The 19,278-nt window shown below is 48.2% G+C and overlaps 1 protein-coding gene and 1 long non-coding RNA gene across 2 annotated transcripts in view; both read left to right on the forward strand.

The window, feature by feature from the left end:
• LOC142312908 (uncharacterized) overlaps nt 1-19,278 on the forward strand; it is a 171,318-nt gene that overhangs the window by 123,040 nt on the left and 29,000 nt on the right.
• On the forward strand, nt 15,043-16,618 carry LOC142312175 (uncharacterized). Its single transcript, XR_012754335.1, has 4 exons — nt 15,043-15,091; nt 15,215-15,342; nt 15,427-15,491; nt 16,561-16,618. It is a non-coding gene; the product is annotated as an uncharacterized LOC142312175 (long non-coding RNA).

The following is a 19,278-nucleotide window of genomic DNA, read 5'->3' on the forward strand; positions in this document are numbered from 1 at the left end:
AAAAGTGTGGGTCAATTATTATTCAATCCCTAGGTTTAATATTTTGTGGAATAACCTTTGTTTGCAATTACAGCTAATAATCGTCTTTTATAATACCTGATCAGGCCGGCACAGGTCTCTGGAGTTATCTTGGCCCACTCCTCCATGCAGATCTTCTCCAAGTTATCTAGGTTCTTTGGGTGTCTCATGTGGAGTTTAATCTTGAGCTCCTTCCACAAGTTTTCAATTGGGTTAAGGTCAGGAGACTGACTAGGCCACTGCAACACCTTGATTTTTTTCCCTCTTGAACCAGGCCTTGGTTTTCTTGGCTGTGTGCTTTGGGTCGTTGTCTTGTTGGAAGATGAAATGACGACCCATCTTAAGATCCTTGATGGAGGAGCGGAGGTTCTTGGCCAAAATCTCCAGGTAGGCCGTGCTATCCATCTTCCCATGGATGCGGACCAGATGGCCAGGCCCCTTGGCTGAGAAACAGCCCCACAGCATGATGCTGCCACCACCATGCTTGACTGTAGGGATGGTATTCTTGGGGTCGTATGCAATGCCATCCAGTCTCCAAACGTCACGTGTGTGGTTGGCACCAAAGATCTCGATCTTGGTCTCATCAGACCAGAGAACCTTGAACCAGTCTGTCTCAGAGTCCTCCAAGTGATCATGAGCAAACTGTAGACGAGCCTTGACATGACGCTTTGAAAGTAAAGGTACCTTACGGGCTCGTCTGGAACGGAGACCATTGCGGTGGAGTACGTTACTTATGGTATTGACTGAAACCAATGTCCCCACTGCCATGAGATCTTCCCGGAGCTCCTTCCTTGTTGTCCTTGGGTTAGCCTTGACTCTTCGGACAAGCCTAGCCTCGGCACGGGTGGAAACTTTCAAAGGCTGTCCAGGCCGTGGAAGGCTAACAGTAGTTCCATAAGCCTTCCACTTCCGGATGATGCTCCCAACAGTGGAGGCAGGTAGGCCCAACTCCTTGGAAAGGGTTTTGTACCCCTTGCCAGCCTTGTGACCCTCCACGATCTTGTCTCTGATGGCCTTGGAATGCTCCTTTGTCTTTCCCATGTTGACCAAGTATGAGTGCTGTTCACAAGTTTGGGGAGGGTCTTAATTAGTCAGAAAAGGCTGGAAAAAAGAGATAATTAATCCAAACATGTGAAGCTCATTGTTCTTTGTGCCTGAAATACTTCTTAATATTTTAGGGGAACCAAACAGAATTCTGGTGGATTGAGGGGTTGAATAATAAATGACACTCTGAATAAACTTTTCACAATTTAAAAAAAAAAAAAAAAAAAAAGAAATAACATTCTTTTTTGCTGCAGTGCATTTCACACTTCCAGGCTGATCTACAGTCCAAATGTCACAATGCCAAGTTAATTCCGAATGTGTAAACCTGCTAAATCTGCAGGGGGTTGAATACTACTTGTAGGCACTGTATCTCTCCCTCCCCCACCTTCAATCACAGGCCCCAGCCTCTGTATTTGCTGAGCTGCTGTACAAACAGGGCTCAAATTACTCACCGGATCCTCCACATTATGTTCAGTGTGTCTCACAGATTTCTCCCCAGAAGACAGATCAGGAACAGGAGGTACTCTGGCATATCTCCCCACTTCTGCACTCCCGGAGGGCCTGGTTTTTGCCGGTGCCATCTTGGACACTGCAGGGACACATTCCTGTGCGTCTTTATCCTTATCTTTCTTGTTGATGTTGGCATGGTGCTAGTATCCTCCCCTCTCCAGATGCCTGGGTGAATATTGCAGCCTTTCCGGTTAGTTATGCCTATTAACAGGGCCGGTATTCAGGATTTTGAGCGGATCCAGGCAGGAGCTCTCTTGTGCTGCCTCCTCCCTACATGAGGTCCAGGCCACGCCTCCCTGGAGATCTTTTTGTAACCAAATCCGGCTGTAAACTTCTCCACAACAGTATCATGGACCTTCCTGTTGTGTTTCTTGGTCTTCATGATGCTCTCTGCGCTTTAAACAGAACACTGAGACTATCACAGAGCAGGTACATTTATACGGAGGCTTGATTACACACAGGTGGCTTATATTTATCATCATCAGTCATGTAGGACAAAATTGGATCATTCAGAGATCCTCAATGAACTTCTGGAGTGAGTTTGCTGCACTGACAGGAAAGGAGATAAATAATATTGCACGCCCCACTTTTCAGTGTTTTATTTTTAACAAATGTTTAAAATAAGCAATAAATTTCGTTCAACTTCACAATTGTGTCCCACTTGTTGTTGATTCTTCACCTGTGAGGCAAATCCCGGGATATGAAGATGAATTATGACTTCCAGTCATAATCGCTCATCACTCCCTGGCAGTGCCCCCCTCCCTTCTTGTTCTCAATGTCCAGCATCTGTGAAGGTGTTACACCTCCATGGCCATCTCCTGTGATATGGAGATGAGATGATGTGGGAACAATGGACACAGGAGGACTCCCTGCCGTGACCCTGTGGTAGGAGCTGCTATCTAATTAGCAAGCTTGGAAGTATCCAGACAGAACGACTCCAGTAAAAAATGGTTCATATCTCGCAAGCCATATTTCCGATAAATATGGCAACCATAAAAATGGTGTCTCCGCATGCGGACGATGCTGGCACACCCTTTTTATGGGAGCGGGAGCTTGGGAAATACCCCAGGCGTGATATCAGCCAATGTGGAACTAGTAGACGAGTCATGAGTCCTCTCATTCTGTAGCTAAATTCATAACTGTCACAATGAGAGCATTGGCGTCCGCCTACGACGCTCCCAGGCAAAGTTATGGCCCATATTCCATGTTGTGGATTGTCCATAACTCCAGCCAGGGGTGGAGCAGTGCTCCCTCTGAGGTCACTAAGGTAGGAGGGGACCTGGATTTGCCCAGGTTGATAACCCTACTTCGGCCATTTTCCAGTGTTCTTTCGCTGGGGGTCACGTGCAGGAAACATCTGTGGGAGTTCCTAGAAACCTGGTCTACAGCGCCCCCCTGTGGCCAGACGCACAAGGTAACTGATTGAATTGCATACCTGTTTGTAAACCATGCTTTGTCTGTAACTGTACTCTGACATATGTATATTCTGTAGATTCCCTATTGTATATATTGTAGTTTCTAGTGTGCTTTAGGCTGATTAAATTATATAATTAATCTTGGGCTGTTCTGTTATCTCGATCTTGAATCCCACGTCTGTGTGTTCGGCTAATAGTTACCGTGAAGCGGTTGGTGGCAGCGAGTTGTGCCAAGGATTAAAGGGGGGAGGCCAGTGAGATCCGGGGAGGTTTTATATATTCCGCCCGCGGAGGTCGGGGGAATATATACCCTACTCTCACTGGGGACCCTTCAATAATCGGCATAAGTAGTATAGCGGCCTCCTTGCTTATTGTCGGGCAATTCCATAATTGGCCTGACTATAAGAGGGGCGCTAGAGAGCGCATCACGTGCTCTGTCTGTCGGTCGGGAGGTATAAAGGAGGGGTGACCCCCCACTTGTTACACCCCGATTGTGACGTACTGGTAGCCAGCGCGGGGGATTTCTGAGTGACCCCCCCGGTGGTTTGTGACATATTGGTGGCATAGCGGTGGGATCGAGATAATAGTGTGTGTGAGTGTGAGACCCATACTCCCAGACACTAAAGACTGCCTGCAGCAGCTGTGGCTGCTGGGGTCTTCAGACTAGCTCAACACTAGAGTGTCAGAGTGCAGATACTGTAAGGTGTGTGGAGGCATCAGGTGTCAGTTCTGTGTCAGTGACCAAAAGTCTGCAAGAATGGCTGATGGCACCAGGAGCAGAGCTATGCAACTGGCCAATGCTAAAGCAGGAGCCGAAGAGAGGGAGGACGGTGCTGTGGACAGTAATGAGGAGGTTGCCCACGAGTCCTCCAGGAGCTCGACGCCAGAAAACAGCTCTGCAGAGGACATTGCACAACCTGGCACTGCTGGACAAGATGAGGAGCAGCTCACCCAAGGGTCCTCAACGAGCCAGATGCCAGCCCTCCGCTCTGCAATGGACAGTGAATCACCAGGCTCCGCAGCGGGCCGCAGATCACCACGTGCCATTCCACCGAGCCTGGGAGGCTCGGATAGCCTTCTTCAAATGGCTATGGCCCTTCTCCAGGCTGGAGACCGGGATACCTACGAGATACTCATGGCCGAGCGTGAGCGACAGGCAGCGCGTGACGCTGAGGCTGCGGAGCGGCAAGCAGTGCGTGAGGCTGCGGAGCGGCAAGCAGCACGTGAAGAGCGCCAGGCAGAGCGTGACTACCAGCTGCAGCTAGCTCAGCTCCGGCCCTCATCAGCCACACGTGACCTTCAAGACACCAAACTTCCAAAGGTCCGTGTTGAGGACTTCCCAGTGCTGGAGAAGGATGGAGACTTGGACTCTTTCTTGACTGCTTTTGAACGGACTTGCCTGCAGCACCATCTGGACAAGGACCAGTGGGCCAAATACCTGACCCCCCGTTTAAGGGGTAAGGCCCTGGATATCCTTGGGGACTTGCCTGCTGAGGCAGATCAGGGCTACAACACCATCAAGCGGGCCCTGATCCAACAGTACAACCTCACTCCAGAGTCCTACCGCAAGAAGTTCCGGACCCTGCAAAAGGGACCAAAGGACTCCTGGGCTGACCACCGGCGGGCACTTGCCCGAGCTGCCGACCACTGGACCCAAGGCCTGCAGCTTTCCACCGGACCGGAGATCCTGGACTTGTTCATCACGGAGCAACTCTTGTGGAACTGCCCTGAGGATCTCCGCCAGTTCATCCGAGACCAGAAGCCAAAGGGGTCCACGGCTACAGCTGCCCTGGCCGATGACTACACCAACAATCGGGCTCCTGAGGCCAGGAGAGCAGCCACCAGCAGCACCTGGAGAGGGGGTAAGATGAATTCTGCGACTGCCCCACCTGCCCCTAGACTGCAGGGGGTGTCCCCCTCAACTCCCCTCTCCAGGCCCGTGGCAGAGCCAAGACGGTGCCACCAGTGCAACCTACCTGGACACTTCAAGGCCATGTGCCCTCAGCGTCCCAAGGCCCCGGCTCCGTCCCCGTCCCAAGGGCCGCCCAAGGTGTATTGTGTGGGTGGGGGTGGTGGTAGGTCCCTGGACAGCTTCCAACCTGTCACCGTCGGCCGGTCTGTGACCATGGGACTGCGAGACAGCGCCTCGGAGGTGACTCTGGTGCGGCCTGAGATGGTGTCCCCCCAAGACTTGATCCCTGGAAAAACCCTCGCTGTCTCCGGGATTGGAGGCATTGACCCGGCGCTGCCTGTTGCTGACATTTATGTGGACTGGGGCGCAGGGCGAGGGGTGAGGGAGGTGGGGGTAACTGATCGGATCCCCGCAAACGTGCTACTTGGGACAGATTTGGGGCAGATAACCTCCCAGTTTGGGCCCCAACCAAGGGCTGAACCTTCAGCCAGTACTGACATGCCTCCGGACAATGTTAATGTGTTATCTATGAATGATGTAAGGGAGGAGGGAGTGAACTCTGATATTTCTGCTTGCATAGACACCATAGACACACACACAGCTGCAGCTGTGACAGGGGAGGGGGTCAGAGAAAGGTGTGACAATGCCTCTACAAGTAATCAGCCTGTGAGCTGGGATCTGTTGCCCTCTGCAGGGATAAGCAGAGAGCAGGGTGCTGCAGGGGGAGGACCAGTGTGTGGGGTGGGGGCTACCACAGCAAATGTGGGGTCCCCAGAGATTTCACAGCGGGGTTCTGTTGCTGCAGGAGGGGAACAGGCAGGTGAGATTGGGGCCGGTCCAGGAGCGGAAGTGCTCCCAGGTAAGATCTCGGTGCATGGTTCCCCCACAACCGGGGTGTCAGGAAGCCAGGTAGGTCTGCCTGAACCGGCGACTTGGTCAGGAACGGAGGAGGAGCAGGCACGACCCACGGTCGCAGCGGCTGTGGCCGCTGTCACCCGCAGTGGGAGTGCTGGAAGCCAAGGGGCCTCCCGGAGGTCCGATAGCTCTTCCCCTTCTGACCAAGTGGCAGCCGAGTCAGGTGGAGGCCAGGACACAGGTCCCGGGGTACTGACCGAAGATGTGACAGTCTCGTCGATTCTGGCCACATCTAGTCAGGGGTTTCAGGCAGCGTTCGAAGCTGACGACAGCCTGAAAGCTCTAAAGGAGCAGGCGGCACAGCCTCCCTCGGACTCGGACCCGGAGCGAGTGGTCTGGGACCAAGGACGGCTGTACCGGGCCACGGTCCAGCAGGGTTCACCGGAGGCGTGGCCCAGGGACCGACAGTTGGTGGTACCCTATCCGTTCCGGACGGAGTTGTTGCGGATCGCACATGAGATTCCGATGGCCGGACACCTAGGGATCGCTAAGACCAAGGCCAGGTTAAACCAGCATTTCTACTGGCCAAAAATGGGGGCCGATGTGGCTGCCTACTGCCGTTCGTGTGAAACCTGTCAGAGAGTGGGGAAGGCGGGGCCACGCCCCAAAGCCCCACTGGTATCTCTGCCCATCATCGATGAGCCTTTCAGGAGGGTGGCTGTGGATCTGGTCGGCCCGCTGGCCATCCCCAGCAGCTCCGGGAAACGCTTCATACTGACGGTAGTGGACTATGCCACCCGGTACCCAGAAGCAGTGGCCTTGTCGTCCATTCGGGCTGACAAGGTGGCCACCGCATTGCTGGAGATTTTCTCCCGAGTGGGTTTTCCCCAGGAAATGCTCACTGACCGGGGGACCCAATTCATGTCCCAGCTGATGGAGGCCCTCTGTAAGCAAGTCCAGGTGCGACATCTGGTGGCCAGCCCGTACCATCCACAGACTAATGGCCTGTGCGAGCGGTTCAATGGCACCTTAAAGCAGATGCTTAAGATGTTGGTCGACTCCCATGGGCGTGACTGGGAGCGGTATCTCCCACACCTGTTATTTGCTTACCGGGAGGTTCCACAGGCCTCAACAGGATTCTCACCGTTTGAGCTCCTGTACGGGCGACGTGTGCGGGGCCCCCTGGCTCTGGTGAAAGAGGCTTGGGAAGGGGATTTGGCCACCCCTGGAGTGTCGGTTATCGAGTATGTCATGCGCTTCCGGGACAAAATGCAGGCCTTGACGCAACTGGTACGCGACAATATGGCTCAAGCCCAGGCCGATCAGAAGCGTTGGTACGACCAGAACGCTTGTGAGAGGACCTACCAAGTGGGTCAAAAGGTGTGGGTACTGGTCCCCGTACCACAGGACAAGCTTCAGGCAGCCTGGGAAGGCCCATACCTCGTGTACCAGCAGCTCAACCCTGTGACGTACCTGGTCACCCTGGACCCTGCCCGTGGAAGGCGGAAGCCCTTCCATGTGAACATGATGAAGGCACATCATGAGCGGGAGGCGTGTGCGCTCCCCGTGTGCAACCTGCCCGAGGAGGGAGAAGCGGAAACCCTCTTGGATATGCTAGCCCAGGTTAGGGCCGGCGGATCCATTGAGGATGTGGAGGTTGGCCACCAGCTCTTGGAGGACCAACGGTCCCAGCTGTGGGCCACCCTCCTCCCCTTCCGGGGGTTGTTTACCAACCAGCCCGGAAGGACTGACTTGGCTGTCCATCACGTGGACACTGGGGATCATCCCCCGATCCGGCGTTCAGCATATCGGGTCTCCCTGGAGGTGCAGCAACACATGCGCCAGGAGATTGACGAGATGCTGAAGCTGGGGGTGATCCAGGCATCCAACAGCGCTTGGGCCTCGCCTGTAGTCCTCGTCCCTAAGAAGGACCGAACCACTCGGTTCTGCGTGGACTACAGGGGGCTCAATGCTGTCACGGTCGCCGATGCGTACCCAATGCCACGCATCGATGACCTGCTCGATCAGTTGGCCGGGGCTCAGTACCTGACCATCATGGACCTGAGCCGGGGATATTGGCAGATCCCCCTGACTCGCAAGGCCAGGGAACGCTCTGCCTTTATTACCCCATTTGGACTATACGAGTCCACGGTGATGCCATTCGGGATGAGGAATGCCCCTGCCACTTTCCAGCGGATGGTCAACACCCTGCTCAAGGGACTTGAAGGGTACGCGGCCGCGTACCTGGATGACATTGCCGTCTTCAGTCCCACCTGGGAGGACCACCTAGAGCATCTAGCACAGGTGCTCAGGCGGATCCACCGGGCAGGTTTGACCATCAAGCCGGGAAAGTGTCAGCTGGCCATGAGCGAGGTCCAGTACCTCGGTCACCGGGTAGGCGGGAGAACACTGAAGCCCGAGCCTGAGAAAGTGGAGGCCATCGCATCCTGGCCCACCCCCAGGACCAAGAAGCAGGTGATGTCCTTCTTGGGGACCGCTGGGTACTATAGGAGGTTTGTTCCACGCTATAGTAGCCTGGCAAAGCCCTTGACGGACCTCACCAAGAAGAAGCTGCCCTCTGCAGTCGATTGGACAATGGACTGCGAGACAGCCTTCCAGGCCCTAAAGGACGCCCTGTCCAGCCCGCCCGTGCTACAGGCAGCCGACTTCACGCGGCCGTTTGTAGTACAGACCGACGCCAGTGACTTCGGCCTCGGTGCGGTGCTCAGCCAGGTGGACTCTGCGAGCCAAGAGCACCCAGTCTTGTACCTGAGCAGGAAGCTGTTACCAAGGGAAGTGGCCTATTCCACGATGGAGAAGGAGTGCCTGGCCATAGTGTGGGCCCTGCAGCGTCTGCAACCCTATCTATACGGGCGCCACTTCATCGTGGAGACGGACCACAATCCCCTCAGCTGGTTGCACACCGTCTCTGGGACGAATGGGCGATTGTTGCGATGGAGCCTTGCGCTCCAGCAATACAACTTCACCATTCGCCACAAAAGGGGCCGTGACCACGGTAACGCAGACGGGCTGTCCCGACAAGGAGAGGTCGCGGACGGGCGCACGGGGGAACACCGGAGTGTGCTGCCCCCTAGCGCCCTCAAAAGGGGGGAGGTGTGAGGCAAATCCCGGGATATGAAGATGAATTATGACTTCCAGTCATAATCGCTCATCACTCCCTGGCAGTGCCCCCCTCCCTTCTTGTTCTCAATGTCCAGCATCTGTGAAGGTGTTACACCTCCATGGCCATCTCCTGTGATATGGAGATGAGATGATGTGGGAACAATGGACACAGGAGGACTCCCTGCCGTGACCCTGTGGTAGGAGCTGCTATCTAATTAGCAAGCTTGGAAGTATCCAGACAGAACGACTCCAGTAAAAAATGGTTCATATCTCGCAAGCCATATTTCCGATAAATATGGCAACCATAAAAATGGTGTCTCCGCATGCGGACGATGCTGGCACACCCTTTTTATGGGAGCGGGAGCTTGGGAAATACCCCAGGCGTGATATCAGCCAATGTGGAACTAGTAGACGAGTCATGAGTCCTCTCATTCTGTAGCTAAATTCATAACTGTCACAATGAGAGCATTGGCGTCCGCCTACGACGCTCCCAGGCAAAGTTATGGCCCATATTCCATGTTGTGGATTGTCCATAACTCCAGCCAGGGGTGGAGCAGTGCTCCCTCTGAGGTCACTAAGGTAGGAGGGGACCTGGATTTGCCCAGGTTGATAACCCTACTTCGGCCATTTTCCAGTGTTCTTTCGCTGGGGGTCACGTGCAGGAAACATCTGTGGGAGTTCCTAGAAACCTGGTCTACAGCGCCCCCCTGTGGCCAGACGCACAAGGTAACTGATTGAATTGCATACCTGTTTGTAAACCATGCTTTGTCTGTAACTGTACTCTGACATATGTATATTCTGTAGATTCCCTATTGTATATATTGTAGTTTCTAGTGTGCTTTAGGCTGATTAAATTATATAATTAATCTTGGGCTGTTCTGTTATCTCGATCTTGAATCCCACGTCTGTGTGTTCGGCTAATAGTTACCGTGAAGCGGTTGGTGGCAGCGAGTTGTGCCAAGGATTAAAGGGGGGAGGCCAGTGAGATCCGGGGAGGTTTTATATATTCCGCCCGCGGAGGTCGGGGGAATATATACCCTACTCTCACTGGGGACCCTTCAATAATCGGCATAAGTAGTATAGCGGCCTCCTTGCTTATTGTCGGGCAATTCCATAATTGGCCTGACTATAAGAGGGGCGCTAGAGAGCGCATCACGTGCTCTGTCTGTCGGTCGGGAGGTATAAAGGAGGGGTGACCCCCCACTTGTTACACCCCGATTGTGACGTACTGGTAGCCAGCGCGGGGGATTTCTGAGTGACCCCCCCGGTGGTTTGTGACATCACCATTAAATTAAATGTTTTATCTTTATGTTTGAAGCCTGAAATGTGGGAAAAGGTTCACAAATTCAAGGGGGCCGAATACTTTCGCAAGGCACTGTATGTATATATATTATATATATATATATATATATATATATATATATATATATTATATATATATATATATACAGTTAGGTCCAGAAATATTTGGACAGTGACACAAGTTTTGTTATTTTAGCTGTTTACAAAAACATGTTCAGAAATACAATTATATATATAATATGGGCTGAAAGTGCACACTCCCAGCTGCAATATGAGAGTTTTCACATCCAAATCGGAGAAAGGGTTTAGGAATCATAGCTCTGTAATGCATAGCCTCCTCTTTTTCAAGGGACCAAAAGTAATTGGACAAGGGACTCTAAGGGCTGCAATTAACTCTGAAGGCGTCTCCCTCGTTAACCTGTAATCAATGAAGTAGTTAAAAGGTCTGGGGTTGATTACAGGTGTGTGGTTTTGCATTTGGAAGCTGTTGCTGTGACCAGACAACATGCGGTCTAAGGAACTCTCAATTGAGGTGAAGCAGAACATCCTGAGGCTGAAAAAAAAGAAAAAATCCATCAGAGAGATAGCAGACATGCTTGGAGTAGCAAAATCAACAGTCGGGTACATTCTGAGAAAAAAGGAATTGACTGGTGAGCTTGGGAACTCAAAAAGGCCTGGGCGTCCACGGATGACAACAGTGGTGGATGATCGCCGCATACTTTCTTTGGTGAAGAAGAACCCGTTCACAACATCAACTGAAGTCCAGAACACTCTCAGTGAAGTAGGTGTATCTGTCTCTAAGTCAACTGTAAAGAGAAGACTCCATGAAAGTAAATACAATGGGTTCACATCTAGATGCAAACCATTCATCAATTCCAAAAATAGACAGGCCAGAGTTAAATTTGCTGAAAAACACCTCATGAAGCCAGCTCAGTTCTGGAAAAGTATTCTATGGACAGATGAGACAAAGATCAACCTGTACCAGAATGATGGGAAGAAAAAAGTTTGGAGAAGAAAGGGAACGGCACATGATCCAAGGCACACCACATCCTCTGTAAAACATGGTGGAGGCAACGTGATGGCATGGGCATGCATGGCTTTCAATGGCACTGGGTCACTTGTGTTTATTGATGACATAACAGCAGACAAGAGTAGCCGGATGAATTCTGAAGTGTACCGGGATATACTTTCAGCCCAGATTCAGCCAAATGCCGCAAAGTTGATCGGACGGCGCTTCATAGTACAGATGGACAATGACCCCAAGCATACAGCCAAAGCTACCCAGGAGTTCATGAGTGCTAAAAAGTGGAACATTCTGCAATGGCCAAGTCAATCACCAGATCTTAACACAATTGAGCATGCATTTCACTTGCTCAAATCCAGACTTAGGACGGAAAGACCCACAAACAAGCAAGACCTGAAGGCTGCGGCTGTAAAGGCCTGGCAAAGCATTAAGAAGGAGGAAACCCAGCGTTTGGTGATGTCCATGGGTTCCAGACTTAAGGCAGTGATTGCCTCCAAAGGATTCGCAACAAAATATTGAAAATAAAAATATTTTGTTTGGGTTTGGTTTATTTGTCCAATTACTTTTGACCTCCTAAAATGTGGAGTGTTTGTAAAGAAATGTGTACAATTCCTACAATTTCTATCAGATATTTTTGTTCAAACCTTCAAATTAAACGTTACAATCTGCACTTGAATTCTGTTGTAGAGATTTCATTTCAAATCCAATGTGGTGGCATGCAGAGCCCAACTCGCGAAAATTGTGTCACTGTCCAAAGATTTCTGGACCTAACTGTATATATATATATATATATAAAAAAAATAAATATTTAATTATTAATTTTTTTTGTACTTCATATTTAACTTTAATAATTTTATCATATATTTGCCCTATATATTTATTTTCACTTATTATATTCTGTATAGCCACAATACTATATTATATTACATACACCACTTGACTAACGAATATTAACTAGGTATATACAGTATATAGTTTTGTATTGGACATTATATAATTAATTTCTATATTATTTAAACAGTATATTATATCTATACATTTTTTTTTTTGCACATATCACACATTGCCCTTATTTTTACTACGTTTGTGTGATCAATTTTTCCCTACCCTGTTTTTTATTATTTTTTTTATTTCAATAAAATTGATTGATTTGACTCTTTGTCGGCTTTTTTTGTGAATATACTGGCAATCTTTTAAAGGGCAGAGGCGGCTGTGATAGAAATCCTGTAACCTGTGACCCTAGAGACAATCCACAGGCTGGCAGAAATTAACTCCTGGTAGACTGATCACTAATAAGCACACAACTGGTCGACGCCAGAATCTGAGTGTGCAACTCAAAAGCACCAGGGACATCTGCAGTGTAAACAGGGTCAGAAGTCGCTATGACACTCTGTTAGTTTAGAGCTGAACACCGTGTGACTGTGGTACCAATAACAACTCTAACTCATCCTCAGAAAATAAGCCCTAGCTCATCTTTTGGAGCCAATAACATACAGTGCTGGCCAAAAGTATTGGCACCCCTGCAATTCTGTCAGATAATACTCAGTTTCTTCTTGAAAATGATTGCAATCACAAATTCTTTGGTATTATTATCTTCATTTATTTTGCTTGCAATGAAAAAACACAAAAGAGAATGAAACAAAAATCAAATCATTGATCATTTCACACAAAACTCCAAAAATGGGCCAAACAAAAGTATTGGCATCCTTAGCCTAATACTTGTTGCACAACCTTTAGCCAAAATAACTGCGAACAACCCCTTCCGGTAACCATCAATGAGTTTCTTACAATGCTCTCTTGGAATTTTAGACCATTCTTCTTTGGCAAACTGCTCCAGGTCCCTGAGATTTGAAGGGTGCCTTCTCCAAACTGCCATTTTGAGATCTCTCCACAGGTGTTCTATCTGTGGCAGGGAAAGAAAAGGCGCAATAGGGTCTTACCCGGTATTTGGGTTTGAGAGGTAGAGAAAATGGGTGCACTCACCTGGTCAGGTTGTGCCAGTCACAACCCCTGTGCAGATGTATATGAGTGCTGAAGTGGTTCAGCAGCGGCCCCGTCAAAGGTAAAGGTTACTGTATAAATCGGAAATGGAAGACGGGTTGCATACCGCGCTATAAACCACAAAGCTGGAGTGTTAAAAAGTATTCTTTTATTGAGCCATTCCAACGCGTTTCAAAGGCATGTCCGCCTTCTTCTTCAGGAAAAAAAAGAGAAGAAAAGAAAGTTGTTTCTCTTTTTTTCCCTGAAGAAGAAGGCGGACATGCCTTTGAAACGCGTTGGAATGGCTCAATAAAAGAATACTTTTTAACACTCCAGCTTTGTGGTTTATAGCGCGGTATGCAACCCGTCTTCCATTTCCGATTTATACAGTAACCACAGGTGTTCTATGGGAGTCAGGTCTGGACTCATTGCTGGACACTTTAGTAGTCTCCAGTGCTTTCTCTCAAACCATTTTCTAGTGCTTTTTGAAGTGTGTTTTAGGTCATTGTCCTGCTGGAAGACCCATGACCTCTGAGGAAGACCCAGCTTTCTCACACTGGGCCCTACATTATGCTGAAAAATTTGTTGGTAGTCTTCAGACTTCATAATGCCATGCACATGGTCAAGCAGTCCAGTGCCAGAGGCAGCAAAGCAACCCCAAAACATCAGGGAACCTCCGCCATGTTTGACTGTAGGGACCGTGTTCTTCTCTTTGAATGCCTCTTTTTTTTCCTGTAAACTCTATGTTGATGGCTTTTCCCAAAAAGCTCTACTTTGGGTGCATTCGCTCTTCTATCCAGTTTTCGATCTAATTACAAAAACTTAATTTCTATGCCTGTGCTCCTTAATTTACCCATTAGCCATCTGTGTGATACAGTGTCAAATGCGTTGGAAAATTCCAAAAATGCTATATACCCGTAGCTCCACTACAAGTACATCACACACAGCCCCACTCTGTGCACTTCATGCAGTACATACACGGCTCCGCTCCATACATGTCGTACACACACGGCTTTGCTCCGTACATTTCGAACACACACGGCTCTGCTCCGTACATTTTGTACACACACGGCTCTGCTCCGTACACCTCGTATACACACGGCTCCACTCCATACATGTACACACACGTCTCCGCTCTGCACACGTTATACACACACGGCTCTGCTCCTCACATGTCGTACACACACGGCTCCGCTCTATACACGTCATACATACACGGCTCCGCTCTACACACGTTATACACAGACAGCTGTGCTCCGTACACCTCGTACACACATGGTTCCGCTCCGTACACCTCGTACACACACGGCTCCGCGCCATACACGTCGTACATACACGGCTTCGCTCTACACACGTTATACACAGACAGCTCTGCTCCGTACACAGACGGCTGTGCTCTGTACACCTCGTACACACATGGTTCCGCTCCGTACACCTCGTACACACACGGCTCCGCGCCATACACGTCGTACATACACGGCTTCGCTCTACACACGTTATACACAGACAGCTCTGCTCCGTACACAGACGGCTGTGCTCTGTACACCTCGTACACACAAGGCTCCGCGCCATACACGTCGTACATACACGGCTTCGCTCTTCACATGTTACACACACACGGCTATACTCCGTACACTCATGGCTCCGTTCCACACACGTCTTACACACACAAATACGCTCCATACACCTCGTAAATACACGGCTCTGCTATATCCACACTGTAAACCCCTCCTGACCCCACACATAACCTTCCCCTCATCCAGCACCATGACACCCAGCACAGCAGAGTCCTGCATACACTGAGGAGCTGACCATGTGACCCCTGACTCCTCCCCTCCATGTGACATCATCACAGGTCCTGTAAGCACAGAGCAGCCATATATCTAGTGTGCGGCTCTGCAGGTGGAGGTATGTGGAGATTCCCCAGTACTGGGGGCAGGAGGCATTAACCCCTTCAGTACGGAGACTATTTCAATGTTTTTTGTGCGACAGGCTAAGAATCATAACTTTTTGCTCCTTTTCCTCTGATAGATACCTATGACGTAAACAGGGCCGGATTTGGACTCACATTCAGCCCTGGCATTTGGCGGTGCACAGGCCCACTTGTCACGTGGTCAATGTGTACTATCATTGTGCACTTGTAGGTTATAAGACGTGAGGTGAGTGTAATACGACTATATAACATATAACCACAGCTGCATCCAGTGTTACAGATCTGTCCTATTTACTGCTCCTAATTGCAGGTCCTGACAAAGTCGATACTTTACATCCAGAGCTGAGCAGGAATGAGGGCCACACTGAACTCAATGTAAGTGTATGACAGCCGGAATGAGGACCACACTGAACTCAATGTAAGTCTATGACAGCCAGAATGAGGGCCACACTGAACTCAATGTAAGTCTATGACAGCCGTAATGAAGGCCACACTGAACTCAATGTAAGTGTATCACAGCCAGAATGAAGGCCACACTGAACTCAATGTAAGTCTATGACAGCCGTAATGAGGGCCACACTGAACTCAATGTAAGTCTATGACAGCCAGAATGAGGGCCACACTGAACTCAATGTAAGTCTATGACAGCCGGAATGAGAGCCACACTGAACTCAATGTAAGTCTATGATAGCCGTAATGAGGGCCACACTGAACTCAATGTAAGTCTGTGACAGCCGTTATGAGGGCCACACTGAACTCAATGTAAGTCTGTGACAGCCGTAATGAGGGCCACACTGAACTCAATGTAAGTCTGTGACAGCCGTAATGAGGGCCACACTGAACTCAATGTAAGTCTGTGACAGCCGTAATGAGGGCCACACTGAACTCAATGTAAGTCTATGACAGCCGTAATGAAAGCCACACGGAATTCAATGTAAGTAAATGACAGCTGGAATGATGACCACACTGAACTCAATGTAAGTCTATGATAGCCAGAATGAGGGCCACACTGAACTCAATGTAAGTCTATGATAGCCAGAATGAGGGCCACACTGAACACAATGTAAGTCTGACAGCCGGAATGAAGGCCACACTGAACCCAATGTAAGTGTATGACAGCCGGAATGAGGGCCACACTGAACTCAATGTAAGTCTATGACAGCCGGAATGAGGGCCACACTGAACTCAATGTAAGTCTATGACAGCCGTAATGAAGGCCACACTGAACTCAATGTAAGTCTATGACAGCCGGGATGAGAGCTACTTTGAACATAATGTAATGTAAGTCTGTGAGAGCTGGAATGAGTGCACATTGAACTCAATGTAAGTCTAGGAAAGCCAGAATTAGACTTCTGACACCCATAACTTTAGCTATAGTGTTCACTGGTGCTAATTTTGGGTACATGCCACTTAGTGTATGTGAGGACGACGGTTTCTTTTTCAGGCAGATTCCGCCATGGAGACCGCTATGAAAAATACTCAAATGAATGAACATATACACCGCGTGCAGAATTATTAGGCAAGTTGTATTTTAGAGGATTTTTTTTATTATTGATCAACAACTATGTTCTCAATCAACCAAAAGACTCATAAATATCAAAGCTTAATATTTTTGGAAGTTGGGTGTTTTTTTGTTTTTTTTTAGATTTGGCTATCTTAGGGGGATATCTGTTTGTGCTGGTAACTATTACAGTGCAGAATTATTAGGCAACTTAATAAAGACCAAATATATTCCCATCTCACTTGTTTATTTTCACCAGGTAAACCAATATAACTGCACAAAATTTAGAAATAAACATTTCTGACATGCAAAAACAATACCCCAAAAAATTAGTGACCAATATAGCCACCTTTCTTTATGATGACTCTCACCAGCCTACCATCCATAGATTCTGTCAGTTGCTTGACCTGTTTACGATCAACATTGCGTGCAGCAGCCACCACAGCCTCCCAGACACTGTTCCGAGAGGTGTACTGTTGTCCCTCCCTGTAGATCTCACATTTTATGAGGCACCACAGGTTCTCTATGGGGTTCAGATCAGGTGAATAAGGGGGCCATGTCATTATTTTTTTCATCTTTTAGATCTTTACTGGCCAGCCACGCTGTGGAGTAGTTGGATGCATGTGATGGAGCATTGTCCTGCAGGAAAATCATGTTTTTCTTGAACGATACCGACTTCTTCCTGTACCATTGCTTGAAGAAGTTGTCTTCCAGAAACTAGCAGTAGGTCTGGGAGTTGAGCTTCACTCCATCCTCAACACGAAAAGGTCCCACAAGTTCATCTTTGATGATACCAGCCCATACCAGTACCCCACCTCCACCTTGCTGGCGTCTGAGTCGGAGTGGAGCTCTCTGCCCTTTACTGATCCAGCCTCTGGCCCATCCATCTGGCCCATCAAGAGTCACTCTCATTTCATCAGTCCATAAAACCTTTGAAAAATCAGTCTTAAGATATTTTTGGCCCAGTCTTGACATTTTATCTTATGTTTCTTGTTCAAAGGTGGTCGTTTTTCAGCCTTCCTTACCTTGGCCATGTCCCTGAGTATGGCACACCTTATGCTTTTTGATACTCCATTAACGTTGCAGCTCTGAAATATGGGCAAACTGGTGGCAAATGGCATCTTGGCAGCTTCACGCTTGTTTTTCCTCAATTCATGGGTAGTTATTTTGTGCATTTTTTTGCCCAACACGCTTCTTGCGACCCTGTTGGCTATTTGCCATGAAACGCTTTATTGTTCGGTGATCACGCTTCAATAGTTTCGCAATTTCAAGACTGCTGCATCCTTCTGCAAGACATCTCCCAATTTTGGACTTTTCAGAGTCATCAAATCTCTCTTCTGACCCATTTTTCCAAAAGAAAGGAAGTTGCCTAGTAATTAAGCACACCTTATATAGGGTGTTGATTTCATTACACCACACCCCTCCTCATTACAGAGATGCACATCACTTGATTTACTTAATTGGTAGTTGGCTCTCAAGCCTATACAGCGAGGAGTAGGACAACATGTATAAAAAAGTATCATGTGATCAAAATACTCATTTGCCTAATAATTCTGCACACAGTGTACAGTTACATATAAAAACGATTGGCTATTCACATGTTCAGGCTTTTGAGCAACTTTTAACCACTTCAGGGTCCTTTAAAACCCCAGTGGTTAAAAGATGTGACTGCTCTATTCTTCTGTTGTTTTCCACCTGTTAAACACTCTGTACTTTACAAAGTAAGCCACTGGGAAAGCTCAGAAGACCCCCGGATGTCTTTTGTAGCCTTTTACCATAGCTTTAAAAATGTTAGGGGGTTTCCCTCATTATGTAATGGAGAGAAAAAAAACAAACCACAAAACATGTCAGTAGAAATTACGTGAAAAAACCCACAGGAAAACAGTGAGAAAAAACAAAAACAAAAGTGGGCAAAATAATCAGAAAAAATGCTGAAGAAACGACTAAAACTATAAAGAAAATGCTTCAGGAAAAAATGCCATGGTTTCCTAAAGCGTCTTCTTCCTAAAAGCTCTGTGGTTTTCCTTGAGATATCTTGTATGCACAAATCCTTAGCGTGGTTTTATTGTTTTGTAAACCGTTCTCCAGGTTGCTTGTTTGAAAAAAAAAAAATGAAAATTGTGCTTTCCGCACCCTCCCCAGGTTCACTATTGCCTGCAGTGCTGATGTCACATCATGTCGACAGCGCTGCAGCCAATCAAGGAACTCAGCAGTAAACTGATTGACTGCAGCATTGATGTTGGAGATGCAGACAATAATAGACACCAGGGCCAGCAGTTTGTATTTTTTTTAAATAACAAACAAGGGTTTTTCAAACATTTTTTGGTATGATATGAGTGACCATTAAAGAAAATAATAAGCCCAATTGTTTTCTATTATTTTTGGGGGAGTTGACTGTGCAGTATAGATGACAATTTGACTTAATTCCGCAGGTTGATATGATTAAAAATATATCAAAGTATATTGTTTTATATTTTACATTTCTATTTTTCCACAAAAAAAAAACTTAATAGAAAAATTGACTATTAACTGTGATTTTTCTCTATAGAGCTGCGCAAGAGGTTTTTGATGAAACAAGCTGAAGCTTTTATTGGTAGCAAGTTGCGGTACTTATGAGTTTGGATTGCCATCTTGTTCATGTCATCACAAGCTGCAGAGGTA

This window comes from Anomaloglossus baeobatrachus, chromosome 5 (genome assembly GCF_048569485.1).
Source record: "Anomaloglossus baeobatrachus isolate aAnoBae1 chromosome 5, aAnoBae1.hap1, whole genome shotgun sequence".
Lineage (NCBI taxonomy): Eukaryota > Metazoa > Chordata > Amphibia > Anura > Aromobatidae > Anomaloglossus > Anomaloglossus baeobatrachus.